This window comes from Phoca vitulina, unplaced genomic scaffold, assembly GCF_004348235.1.
Source record: "Phoca vitulina isolate PV1807 unplaced genomic scaffold, GSC_HSeal_1.0 scaffold3, whole genome shotgun sequence".
NCBI classification, from domain to species: Eukaryota; Metazoa; Chordata; class Mammalia; order Carnivora; family Phocidae; genus Phoca; species Phoca vitulina.
Genome location: NW_022589706.1, coordinates 29,063,264 through 29,077,759, shown reverse-complemented (window position 1 = coordinate 29,077,759; position 14,496 = coordinate 29,063,264). Strand labels below are relative to the sequence as shown.

At 40.4% G+C, this 14,496-nt stretch overlaps 1 protein-coding gene across 14 annotated transcripts in view; it reads left to right on the top strand.

Annotated features, from left to right (window-relative positions):
• Positions 1 to 14,496, top strand: part of APBB2 (amyloid beta precursor protein binding family B member 2) — a 355,537-nt gene that overhangs the window by 77,393 nt on the left and 263,648 nt on the right. The window contains exon 3 of one of the 14 annotated variants that reach the window (XM_032400241.1): positions 6,595 to 6,681. The exons of the other annotated variants lie outside the window; for them this stretch is intronic. The gene's annotated coding sequence lies outside the window, so the exon portion shown is untranslated. The remainder of the gene's footprint in view (positions 1 to 6,594; positions 6,682 to 14,496) is intronic. 14 annotated transcript variants of the gene reach the window in all.

Here is a 14,496-nt window from a genome sequence, read left to right as displayed (position 1 = left end):
GTTTTTATGTGAAATAATCTGTGAATTATTAGGTTTCCTTTAAAAGCCTTCGAAGATACCATACTTGAGTGACATATAATCAATTGTTATTTATTTTAATGTAATTACTAATATAAGAACAAGCAGTAGTTTCTCAGTCCTATATTGACCTGTAATGAATAAAACATTTAATTTGATTACACTGTCTGAATAAGATCTATATTCATGACACGATAACTGTTCATGACTTCGGAAATTTCCAAATTGATTATTATCTGCTCAAATAAGAATTGATCTTCCCCTTTATTCATAAACAAAAATAGTCTACTGGATGTTTTTATATATAGACGGTATCCAAGCCAGTAATTTATTTAAAAAATGAGTATCAACATCAGTCTAGCTAGCATTAGGAAATTGCTCTGTGTAATTTGCTAGTGTACCCTTTTTAAGAATTGAAGAAAATGGTTTTTCCTGCAGTCATCATGCAGCTGAGGCCCTTCGAGGACAGATTTTAGAATCTTAGTAACTATTCTGTGTTTGGTTTCGTAAGGGAGATTCTTTTGAAGATGTAAGTTTGCAGATGGTTTGTTAATGCTGTGGTTCATTTCTGGTGTCTGGTTAAAGCGTGACAGTAGCTAGGAAAGTAAGAGGATACTAGTGATTTTACCAAAGACTCACCTCAGAAATAAAAAGTGGAGAGTTCCGATCACAACGTTGGGCCCTCAGTGGTTCTAAAATTGGATCAAAAATGACTGCTGTTCTTGAGCAGGCCTGAATTTATGAGTAATAAGAAATGCTGAATTAATTCTACTTCGTTCAGAACAATTCAGTTAAATTCCAAATGAGCGTCTTAAAGTGCCCTGTATGGAAGGTTACTTTGGTAGTTGCTGGAGGGAATAAAATGAAATATCCTGGGGGAAAGACAGCCAGAATAGAAGTCCTTTTGGGAGAGCTAACATTTTTTTTTTGAGTATGTCCAGTATGCTAAGTAGTTAAGCACTTTCTCAGCTTTCGATGGGGTGGGGTGGGAGACTTCATTTGATCCTCACAACAGTCCTATGACAGAGAGGCAGTTTTACTCTACGTCATAGCTAAAGAAACTTAGGATCGGTGAGATCAAATGGTCTTATCAAAGTCTCACATCTCCTAATTTAAATTTGAATATGAATTTTTTTTTTGAGCTCCATTGTGTATATGCATAAATGAAAGCCCTGCCTATGGAAAAACTCTCTTTATATATATCTCTTTCTTTATGTATCTTTCATTATTTTTATAATTAATGAGATAATAAAGGCCCAGAGAATTATGAGTAGGATGCTTTGGAATTTCCAAGGAGAGAGTGATTAATATGGATGTGATTAATTTGGAGCTTTTTGTTATTTTTGATAAATTAGGAGGTAGGAAGTTGTCAGTGGATGGGCGTTTTCAAGCCTTTTTACCTGAGGAAAATATCTAACCAGACTCTCAGAGGCAGAAATAAAAATGCAGGGCATGTTTGGGAAGTCCTAGGTTTTATAGCCAAGGGATGTGGCCCACCAACACACTTTACCAACTTGCTGTAAATTACCCAGAGGGATCTGGTTGTGAGGGGAATCAGACACTCCCAGGCAGCTACTTAGAGAAGGAAGTAATTAGGTAAGCCGTGGACGTTCCTAACTATCCCTGCATCCCCACTCTGCACTCATTGTTTGAGAACTTCGGTTTCTTTGTGCTATCATGGGAGCTCCCTAGAATTTGACAATGGTGAAGGACCAACAAAATGTTCAACTCTATGATGGTTTGAGACTCCAGTCTATCTGTTGCTTTCTTGGTATTTTCAACTGCTAGTATTCATAGTTAAGTACTGCTATGGTCTAAATGAATGTGTCCCCCTCCTCTTACCCCCCCCATTCATATGTTGAAATCCTGACTTCCAAAGATGATGGTATGAAGAGGGGTTGACTTTGGGAGGTACTTAAGTCAGAAGGGTAGAGCCCTCATGAATGGAATTAGTGCCTTACAAAAAAGGTTCCAGAGAGATCCCTAGCCCTCTTGACCCTGTGAAGACGCAGTGAGAAGGCCAGCTATGAACCAGGAAGAGGGCCCTCACCAGAAGGCAACTGTGCTGACACCATATTCTGGGATTTCCCAGCCTCCAGAACTGTGAGAAATAGATCTCTGTTATTTATAAGCCATCCAGTCTGTGGTATTTTGTTTTGGCAGCCCAAAGGGATAAGACAAGTACCTATGAGATGTTAATCCCCAACCTTAGCTCCTTTCTTTTCCTGAGCTTGTATCTTAGACAAAGAATATAGAAAGAAGTAAAAGGTCAGCCACACAGAGCCTTTACGAAGCTGTAATCCCCAGCCTTCATCTTTGCTGTAAGATGTTTCTGGTTTGGTTCACGTAATCTCTGTTGTCTAGAAGAACTTGGCTTAGTCTGCGATGGATTGGTTGTCTGACCTGTGATTCAGTTTGAGACAAAGCAGGTCAGTTTTGATACCCGTAACCATGCAGAAAAGGGACTACGGTTTGAGATTAAATTATCTTCTAAAATAGATACCAGTGAAGAGCAATTTGGCAATATATTTCAAAATTTAAAATCACCAGCAATTTTATAAATAGGCTCACTTACAACTATGCCAAGATATTTGTACAAGTTACAATATAGCATGTTTATAGAATGAAGTATGTGTGCTGATTTGAAATAATTTTATATATATAAAATATAATATATAATATAATAATATATATGTACATACACATACTTATGTATACATATGTTCATGTATCTATATAAAATGAAAAAACGTTTTGCAGAATCATATGAATACCGTTCTCTTTTGTCTAAATCTTTTTAAAAAGATATATATGCTGGCACATATACTTTTTCTCTAAAAAGATATGAATGTTAATACACTGGAAAATTTTTCTTTTTCTTTCTTTTACGTACTTGAGTTTTCTCACCATGTTTATTTATTCATTTTCCTTCCTTTTAAAAAAGAATCAGGAGCTAACTGGGAAGTATGGTCACGGACCATTTTCCTTCATTGTGTTTGAATGTAGTTTATAAAACCCTACTAAGTGTTTTTATTTTTTATTTTTTTTCCTACTGTTTTTAAAAACACAATACATTTTTCTCTAATATTCATTTGTTAGACTTTCTTGTCCTCTTTGCATGCCGAGGAAGGGGGTGATCTTTGTGGGAAAAGTGGTAAAGTATGTGCTAAGCCAGCAAACATTCCCTTGAAAGCTTATTAGTTAAAACACTGAGTTGAGCAAGAGAAAGGAGAAAGATATTTACCAAAGGTGATTTGAAGGACAAGAATCCCATCTTGTGTCTGAAAGTGTACCTTCATGCTCAGTTTGTTTGCTTTAAATATGGGCTTTGGACTGAACTCTGTTTGCTTTTCAGACCACAAGGCTGGAGGTGGTCATGAAAGTCTCTCAAATCCGATTGCTAATCAGGAAAGCTGTTTGCTAAGAAAGGCACGCCTGCTTGGAGTAGAAGTAATGACTGATGCATAGATAAAGCCAGTGTGCCTTTTAAATATCTTTGGACTTCTGTGTCTAGATTTGCTTTTCTCTTAATTAAAACCCCTAGACACGGGCCATAGGTCAAAGGAGATGACTTCTTTAAACTCTTCCAATAATAATTACTGCTTAAGGTTTTTTTTTTTTAAAGATTTTATTTATTTGAGAGAGAGCTTGAGAGTGCACAAGCAGTGGGGAGGGGCAGAGGGAGAGGGAGAAGCAGGCTCCCCGCTGGCCAAGGAGCCTTATTCCAGGCTTGATCCCAGGACCCTGAGATCCTGAGATCCTGACCTGAGGCAGACACTTAACTGACTGAGCCACCCAGGCACTCCAATTACTGCTTAAGGTTTCAGCTCTTGATAGGCTTGTCTGAAGACTGATTGATTTGTTTCTCTAGGGTGTGATTTGCCTCCTTTGGTTCCAGTTTGCTGAAATTTAATAATAATTAGGAAGATGACAATTTTTTTTTTTTTTTTTTTTTAAAGAATGTAGGCAGTGGTACTCTGGAGAATAAGCCCATGGTAATACCCCTTATCTATATGTATTTCAATCTCTAATACTTGATGTTTCATTTTTAAAAAAATCAACAGAGCCATGTATTTTTTGTAGATTCAGAAGAATTTTAGTAACTTCTTTTTTCCTAAAATGGTTTGATGAATAGCTCATCAGGGTCAGTAATATTTATTTTCGCCTTGTCTTCCTTTCTTTTTGTATAGATTATGTACTGATATCTGTCCGTCTTATGCCAAGTCATGTCAGGAAATATAATCCCCATGTTTTAAAGTACTTTGAACCATAGTGTAGGAATTGTAATCTATTAGGGAGATTAAGGAGACAGTTTCCAAAATACATATGTATGTCTATATTTGTATATGTATGTGATGTTTGTATGCAATTGATTATGTTTATAATATAGAAAAGTCTGAAACAATAACTATGACACTGGATATCATGAAAGAGAAAAACCAATATAACCTTCAATAAATACTTAGTTCCCACAAGAACCTGATAATTTAAGAACTCACGGTAACCAGTGTGTAATATGGGGATTACAAACTCAAATACCTACCAGGACTTGACAGAAAAGTAAACAAGTGAACTGGAGTATAAAGGGGGTGGGGGGAAAGAGCATAGTTACCACTTGGCTATTCAAGAATGAGGGTCCAGTGTTGCCTGATGTCCCACTATTTCAAGAGAGGGCAGAAATGTGGATTTTTATGTGACTGCTCCCAGTTTTTTTAAGTGTTGAAAATACATTTATGATAATTAAAACCTGTTCTTTCATGCTCTGCTATGATGTTCTTTTCAGCAAGTTTTATAATTGCTTTCTATACGGTAGGTGGCATGGGGCTGAGAATTGTATGGCATGGCCCTTGCTTTCTAGGGATGCCCAGTCTAGCTGGGCCAGTATGATGTGGAACACTTGGTACTGGTGGTAAAGGCCTCAGGAACCCCGAGGGGGTAGAAGTCAGTATGAGCTCGACCGTCTCGGGAAGACTTTTTAAAGGAGGTGGCATCTGCTGTGAACCTTGAAGGGCCTGGGTCTTGAGATTTAGGACAATGGAGAGCCAAGGTGGAGTGATGGGAAGGTGTATGAGGTCTTGGGCAGGTGTACGCACGCAAGGAGGAGGGCTTTGGAGCAGGTCTGTGCTCTGGAGAGAGACCCACGGGGAGCAAGGGATGTGATGATGGGAGAGTGTTCTGAACACCAGTCCTGCTGTGGTTTGTAGGATAAAGAGAGAGAGAGACAGAAGGGAGAGCACTGAGGACAGGGAGAGCAAATTCCAAACTTTCCCAGCCATCTAGGAATGAGGAGAGGGTCTGGGCTGGGGCTTAGTCATTATCAATGAAAAGGAAGAAATGGAGACATGTTTTCCAGTCCATCAGAAAACCTTCTTGACTTGGCCTTCAGAACGTATCCATTGTTGCCACCTTGACCCAAGCCACCATTCTGTCTTGTCTGGATTATTCCAGGGATCTCCTAGCTGCTTTCCTTCATTCTATCCTTCCTTGCCTCTCTATACTCTCAATTTTCATCTTATTTTATTTTTCCTTCCCTTCCCCTATATTCATCTGTTTCATTTCTTAAATTCTACATATAAGTAAAATCATATGGTATTTGACTTTATCTGAATGACTTATTTCGCTTAGCATAATACTCTCTAGTTCCATCTGTGTTGTTGCAAATGGCAAGATTTCATTCTTTTTGATGGCTAAGTAATATTCCATTGTATATATATATACACCACATCTTCTTGATCCATTCATCTGTCTGTGGACATCTGGATTCTTTCCATATTTTGGCTACTGTGGACATTGCTGCTATAAACTTTGAGGTGCATGTGTCCCTTCGAATCGCTGTTTATATTCTTTGGATAAATACCCAGTAGTGCAATTGCGGGGTCGTAGAGTAGCTCTATTTTTAACTTTTTGAGGAACCTCCATACTGCCTTCCAGAGTGGCTGCACCAGTTTGCATTCCCACTAACAGTGTATGAGGGTTCCCCTTTCTCCACATCCTCGCAAACATCTGTTAATTTTAGCCATTCTGAGTTAATTTTGGCCATTCTGACTGGTGTGAGGTGGTATGGATTTTGTTTATTTAATGATCTGTCTCCAGCACTTAGAATGCTTCCTGCTATATAATACAATCTCAGTAAACATTTATGGAATGAATGAGTAACATAGTCAAACTTGAAGGATAAAAGTAGGTTATAAGGTCATAAATTGTTAGAAGGCTTAAATTGAGATTAAATCATATAAATGATATTGTTTTTAGTATTTCTTGAAAAAAATGGCTTTGGTGATTCTTTAGATATAGGTCTTTACAATATTACATATAGCTAATGATATTCCTGGCCATGCACCTGGTTTGAATAGAAGTCTTGATCTCCGTGTTATTTTTTAAACCCATTTTGATATCGGGAGCAGGCAGTACAGATTAACACAGGACTAGGTAATCCTTCATGCAAAGACGTGAATGCCTATGTGAAAAGGCACACGTGAAATGAGTGAAAATGTATTTTTTTTACACTTGCCTTTCATTATGATGAATGTCAAGTGAATGTCCTGATTTTTTTCCATGTTTGGATCTTTGTTGCAGTGAAAATTGCTTATAAAATGTGGACTGGCAGCTGGTGCTTAGAAATCTTTTGGATTTACCCCTACCCCTACTTTATGACTGGATTTGGTATGTAATGAAGTCTCTCATAAAGGCATTAAAAATGATACGTTGCTCTTTTTTGATCATCAAAATCAGAATGGTGTTGGGACATTGTCGAATGCAATATTCTTTCATGAGGAAAGGTAGTTAATTTTCAAAAAGAGTGAGAATTCCCTGTCTATTAAGTCTAGCCCTGGCACTGGCGAGAACGAACAAATAGAGCTTTGCCATGGCCATTGTTCTGACAGAGTCAAGGGCTGAACTGTGTCCTCTCAAGATTCTCATATTGAAGTCCTAACCTTCAGGACCTTAGAACGTGACTCTGTATTTGGAGATAGGATCTTTAAAGAGGCCATGAAGTTAAAATGAGGTCATTCAGGTGGACCTTAACCAATATGACTGGTGTCCTTATAAGACGAGGAAATTGGACTCATACAGACGGTGGAAAGACCACGTGAAGACACAGCAAGAAGACAACATTTATAAGCCAAGGACAGAGATAAAAACAACTTTGCCAAGCCTTGACATTGACAGCATCTCGGACTTAGAGATCTCCGAGTGTAAGCCACACGGCCTGTGGGTGTTGGTTATGGCAGCCCTAGCAAACAAACACAAGCTGAAGCCAAAGGCTGTTCCAGCAGATCTCATCTCTCACCTGGGGTCCACATCCCCGTCTCCCTGGACGTTTGGAAGAGGGTGATTTCGTGGCGCCCTGGGTGTTCCCGAAAGAATGTCTGTCTGAATGCTTGCCGGCTTGCCAGGCAACGACGACTGGGATTCCTTGGCATAGTCATTCATTGCTGGCCATTTTTGTTTGAAGCCGCTTGCCTTGTCAGCATTTTCATCTCCCTCAGAAACTGAATGAAGAGTGTGAGCTGAAGCGGAGGCGCTTCTCTTACCACTTTCTGTGATGTGATGTCTCAGCTTTCACTTATGTGGATGGGCCCCAGCTCCGCCGAACGGAGGCAGCTCCTTCGGAGACGGGATGGCTCTGTGGATGGCTGTCTGTGGCGTGAACTGGACCATGGACGTGAGATGCCCGGGTTTCCAGCCACGTCCGCTTTCTCCGGAGACTGACCCTGACAGCTTGGGATTTAACTGAAGCCCGATTTCATCCCTGGTTTTCCCAGTCAGTCTGAAGGCTGCTGTTACTTACAGTGGGAGATGGAAAACAAATTCTTCAAGAAGCAGAGCACGAGAGGTCTTTCAAAGAACTTTAGAATTTTTCACGTCACATTTCGATCGATCTGTTTTCAAAAGGGGCAGGGCAAGTGGAGTCTGTAATTAATTAGGTGATAATGAGTTTTGTTTGGTTTTGTTCCATGTCTCCTAGGCTTGGAGAAGATGAGGGGCGTAAATGTGGAGAACTTTCCTTTTGAATTCTTTCTTGATCGGGTTTCCAGGACACCCGACATCAGGATATCTAAAATATCCGGACACCTGAAGTGAAGTGTTCCTGTTCTCTCCTGTGTATCTAGGGTCAAAGAGACATGTTTGATGTTAAAATTACACCTCTTTCCTATGTTTGGTCGACTCTTCTAAGTGATCGTATGAAGAGTGCTTCTTCAAATTCCTTATTTTCATATATTGCTATTATGTAAGAGAGATGAGACTGTCATGATAATTGAGTGAAATTTAAAATCTTCTGCTTCAAGTCATGAAATAACTTGTTTTTACCTATTTATCTCTTTAAAAAATTTTAATTTTTAAAAGTTTTTTCTCTTCAAAAATTTTTAATTGACTTTGTGTGTATGTTTCCTTTTTTTCTTTTTAAGTTTTTATTTCAATTCCGGTGAGTTAGCACACAGTGTTATCTTAGTTTCAGATGTTGAAATAACATGTTTTAGCCATGCCATCTTCCGGCCTGTCCTTTTCAGCAGATTTGTGGCTCATGGGGATGGATGACCCTAGATCCTAGCAGCACCTGCAACCCAAATAGTTCTCATTCCAGGGCCCACACAACGGGGTGTGTTTGAAAGTATTTGAAAGCAAAGTGTAAGCAACACCTTGTACACTTAGTCATAAAACATTATGTGGAAATCTGCCTTGCCCCAGAGCCTGGGAAACCACCTTCTTCTTTTTATCCTAAGATTTTGTGACAGTTCCCCTTTCTATAAAGGAAGAAGAAGCTGGATGAGATTTCTTCATGAGGATGGAAAATGAAGATACTTAGTTGAGGAAAAAATGCTACCATAGCTTGTGTTTCAAGATGACCCAAATCTGGGTAGGAAAACAGTTGTAGAGGAGGGAATTAGTAAAGTTTGCTCACCCAAAAAACTTGATCCAGCTTATTATTCTTTAACAAATGTGATTGTTCCATGCTTAATTAATTGTAGACCATTGAACAGGTTCATGGACCAGAATGTATTTTATCTGTAGAAAAAAGCCACCCTTAGGAATGATTTAAATCAGGGGTCAGCAAACTACAGCTCAGAGGCCAAATCTGGCCTCCTGCCTGTTTTTATGTGGCTCATGAACCTAGAATATTTTTCACATGTTTCAATGAAAAAAAAAATTAAAAGAGGAAGAATATTCTTTGACACCTTAAAATGTTACAAAATTCATCCTTCAGTGTCTGTAAGTAAGGGGTTATTAGAACACAGCTATGCTGATTCATTTGTGTATTGTGTCTGGCCACCATCATGCTGTGACAGCAGGGCTGAATAGTTGTGACAGAGATTCTGTGGCCTGCAAAGTGTAGTTATTTATTGTCTGCTCCTTTATAGACTCTGTGCTGCCCTAGTTTAAACAGTCATTTAAATTTATTCCTTTTTTTTTTTTTTTTTATTGTTTACTGTGAATTCGATGGGTTCCAATGTGCAGTGTGGAAAACCTCACATGGGATGGCAGGTTATCCCATAAACTCATCTTTTAATTTATACAGGATCCCTTCAGTAGCATCTCTGAAAGATGGCCACTGAACGTCTTAATGCAGTCAGGAAGAAAGCAGACTGGCAGTTTACAAATTTTTTTCCTGGCCAAATCCCTCATGTAGTCAACTTGTATTTAGTGAGCGCTGACTGTTGGAGGCCATCAGCGTGAGCGGTAATCCTCACCGACGGGGCCCCTCTCTGGGACCATGTGTTCTCAGAGGAGGAGGTGGACCATAAACAAATAAATATGTCATATATCAGGGTAATAAGCCCAGTGAAGATGAATCTAGGGGGGAGAGAGAGAGAGAGCTGGAGGCAAGAGAGGGCTGCTTGAGAGGTAGTGACGGGCAAAGCCCTCTGGGGCAGTTACAGGTGAGCAGGAATCAGTGACATGCAGTGACAGGAAGACCCAGGAGGTGGCATTCTAGGTGGAGGCAACTGCAAGGGCAAAAGCCCTCAGGTGGGAGCGGACTTGGCATGTTCCAGAAACAGTAAGGCTGCCCTCTGGGCAGGAGCAGAGTGAACAAAGGAAAGAGTGATGCAGAGGTGAAGCAAAACAAATATGGGGGTGGAGTGAGGGGTAGGTTACAAAGGGTGCTGCAGGGCAGAAGGAGGACTGAAAAATATTCCATTCTAAGAGAGATGACAGGGGTTTGAGCAGAGACCTGACTTGATCCAACTTATGTCTTTAAAAGGATCACTTAAACAAGGGGGACCACATCAAATGAAAAAGCTTCGGCACAGCAAAGGAAACCATCCACAAAATGAAAAGGCAACCTACCGAATGGGAGAAAATATTTGCAAATCATGTATTGGATAAAAAGGTTAATATCCAAAATATATAAAGAACTCTCATGATTCATAGCCAAAAACCAAACAATCCAATTAAAGAATGGGCAGAGGAACTGCATAGATGTTTTCCCAAAGAGGATATGCAGATGGCCAGTAGGTACCTGAAAAGATGCTCAGCGTCACTCGGCATCGGGGTAATGAGAATCAAAACCACAATGAGATATCACACCTGTTAGGATGACTTTTATCAAAAAAACAAGGGATAATAAAGGTTGGCAAGAGAGTAAAGAGAACTTTTGTGCGCTGTTGGTGGGAATGTAATTGGTGCAGCAACCATGGACAACAGCATGGAGGTTCCTCAAAAAATTAAAAATAGAAATAGCATCGTATGACCCAGCAACCCCACCTCTGGGTTTATATCTAAAGGAAAGCAGGATCTTGAAGAGGTCCATGTGCTGCCACGTTGACTGTGGGGTTATTCACGACAGCCCAGACACAGAAACAACCTAAGTGTCCGTCAGTGGATGAATGGATAAAGAAGATGTGGTCTCTGTATCTACAATGGAATATTAGTCAGCCATGAGAAAGAAGGAAATCCTGTCACTTGCAACAACATGGATGGCCCTTGAGGGCATGATACTAAGTGAAATTAGTCAGAGGAAGACATGGACTATATAGTATCACTCATGTGAAGTCTGTTTTTGTTTGTTTGTTTGTTTGTTTAAGTCAAACTCAGAGTGGAAAAGTGGTCTCTGGGGGCAGGGAGTGAGGGGGGTTAGGGAGAGGTTGGTAAAAGGGTACCACCTTGCAGCCATAAGGTGAATAAGGTCTGAGGATCTAATGTAAAACGTGGGGACTGTAGTTGATAATACTGTACCGTATAATTGATATTTGCGAAGAGAGTAGAAATGAAATGTTCTCACCAAAAAAAGGGGGGGGAGTTAAATAAATAAATATGTGAGGTGATAGAATACGGTGATTAACCAGGTGGGGGAATTTCTTCACAATGAATACATACACCAAATCAGCACGATGTACACTTTAAATATCTTACAATTGTCTGTGTCACTTTTACCTCAATAAGGCTGAACAAAGGGATCACTTAAGCTACAAGGATGTTTCCTCTACTGTGTAGTTTATTGCTCATGATGCAATTTGGGGATTAAAAAAAAAAAAAAAGCAAAAAACATGTCAGTATAGCAGCCAAAACAATTAGCTATAAAAGATCCTGAAATATTGTAGTGACTCTTCTTTGAATGGATGTAAGGCTGTTATAAAAGGGGCATCAGAACAGTAGTAATGACAGGGCACTGTCATGTTAGGTGAGCATTCAAAGGTTTTAGGTCTCCGTGTCTTTCTGGGTCCCCTCAGGAAACAGGTGGCACATTCAAATTGGGAACTTGGGCAGGGTCTAAGGGAAATACTAGGATAGTGTGGTGCGCTGGGGGTAGAAGCAGCCAAACTCCTTCCACTCAGGGCCTGAGGGGTGAGGGAGGGACCATTTATAGGGAGACAGAGAGCTCTGTGCAGGGGGCCACCTGAGAGGACCTGTGACCTGGTGGGACCCTGTAGGGAGGGGATCTCTTCTTCCTTCTGCTGTCCTGTGGGTGCCCACCCGCCTGTGGGAACCTCTCCACTGGGCAAAGCCAACCAGGAGCCAGAGGGCAAGGGAGCCTGTTATTAAGTGGATCAACGTCCTGGAGCAAAGAACAGAGTGGAAAACAAAGGAAGGAGTGGAATGTTGGGTTTTAGGATATACCTAAGATACTTTTTATGAGTTCCAGCTCTCTCTCGCTTGCTCTCCCCTCCCCTAACTCCACCCATACACACCACAGATGAGCACATGCAAACGTGTGTGTACACACACACACACACACACACACACACCCCTAAGTCCCCTCTGGCATTTTGTGATCACTTTTCTGGGAGGGCAGAGAAGCAGTTCATTAACTGAAGTCTGAGGACATTTCTAACTATTTCTGTGGTGTTTGGGTGTGCAGCATATGCCATGGGATATACAGGGAAGGGTTTGGATAACTCTATACATCCCATCTTTCATTCCTGATAAAAAAAACTCAAAGCACATGTGTTACTGATGGTAGAATTAAACATTTTATTTTATTTTTTTTTAAAGTCTCTTTTATAGCTGGACACAGAAGGAAAAATACCAAAGCAGAAATTTAAAACCTTGGTGAGCTATATTCAATTTTGGTTATTCTGGTTAAAAACAAACAAAGCAAGCATTGAATTTTAGCCTCTTTGATCCAGATGGTTTTAGTTTTCCACCGTTGGACATATTAAAACTTTGAAGACACAGAAGTACCATTCAGTAAACTGCTTCTTTCAGCAACTTCTGTGATGTCCGGGTGCTCTAGAAGCCTGGGTATCCTTTCAGGCAGAAGCGGTTAACTCTGAATTAGTCACTCTCTGTGCGAGGTCAGGAGCTTTTTATTCCATACCAGGGGGCAGAGAGGAATTTTTTTTTTTTTAATGATTTGATCTTTTGTAAATATGTGACTTTTCACTTGATTTAGGTTCTGAGAGTCAAAGGTTCTAATAAAATGGTCAACATGGCCAACAAATCTATAGGAAGAAAAATATGCACAAGCCAGTTTTAGGTGTTAATTTCTTGAGTGTGGTTCCTGTAAGAGGAACTCAAGCTATATGGATGGTAAAATGAATTTTCCTCTCCTCGTTTTTCTGGAGTCTGGATGAAAACCAAGCCCTGTGGCACATTGCTGAATGTTCTTGGCCCCAAGTTGGAGGCCTAGCTGAAGACTCATGGGGAAAACAAAACTCTATTTTCTGTTTATGGTTATCAGCCATGTTGTAAAACATAAATGTAATTTATTTTGCTTTAAGGTCAAGGAAAAAAAGTCCTCTTGAACTTCCCCATTAGTTTTCAAGAACCAGAACAGCGTATGTTTTTGTTTCATGGCTTTTGCCCACAGGTAAGGTTTGCCGCAGAGAATCACTCATGTGGTTATGGGCCACTGGATTTGGGGAGCCCCCACTGTGTGGGGCATTGTGTTCACATTTAGGACTGGTAAGCATGAGTGAGGCAGTGCCCTAGTCCTGAGTTGGTTTATATAATTCTGCTGGAAGATTGGGTGCACGAGCAGACACGTGGCCTGCAGAGAAAGAAAGACTGCCTCAGGATGAGGAGAGTGCCGTGGAAAATTACAAGGCAGGAGAGGTCCTGTCTTTCCAGCTGGAGAGAGAGCAAAAACACAGCTGCCACTGAGCCAGGCCTTGAAGGCTCCCGGGTGGAACAGATCCGTGGTGGATTTGAAGGAGTTCTGACTTCAGTTATAAGCTTCAGTTTTCCTCATCTGTAAAATGGTGCTATCTTTCCCACCCATATCACAGTACTTTTAGGAGGCTAAATTATAAAATGCACCACCCACAGTAAAATACTCTTAATGCTATTACTTACTGTTGTGCTTAATATTATCGGGTGATGTCTGTTAAATATTTACATGTCTGAGATGCTCTTCTGTAGTTTTCCAGGAGGGAGATCTCACAAAGAGTTACCGTTACTCTTGGTGACTTATTAGGCTAGCTCTACTCAGGAAGGTCTTTCTGTGTGGGAGTCTAGCAAATCTCATAAATGTAGTGGAGAGAGTCCGCTCTCATAGTGGGGAGAGGTCCCTGGACAGAGAAAGGCCAAGTTCGCGTCTTTAGGGAAGAACCATATGTGGGATGGTTGAGTGTGTTAATGTGCAGATGCCTGAAGTCCTGGGTTTGAGATGGCCATACAGAAATTTGGGAATTAGGACTCTGTGATTTTTTTTTTGTAAGAAAATAAGTATCAACGCTTAAAAAAAATTTTTTTTTTAAATTTCCTAGAGTCTTTCTGAGACTTGAAGAACTTTGAATTGACTTAGAGAAGTAGGAGATGCGGTAAATCCCTTCCTGGGAATGAATAAAATGTCGTGAGTTAAGCTGGAGAACTTGGAGCCTGAAACATGTTAGGATTGTATGAGGGGAGGGATATGAATGCATGAGATTAGGTTTAAAAAGCATACGCCACACGTTTAGTCAGAGATCTAGTTCCACGTCACTCCCCAGATAGACCCCATGCATGCGTTCCCTTTGCTGAATAGGACTGGACCACCCTTTGGCAGTTTATGAGCCAATCCAGAAAACCAACCTCATGGTCATTCTCTTTTTTTCC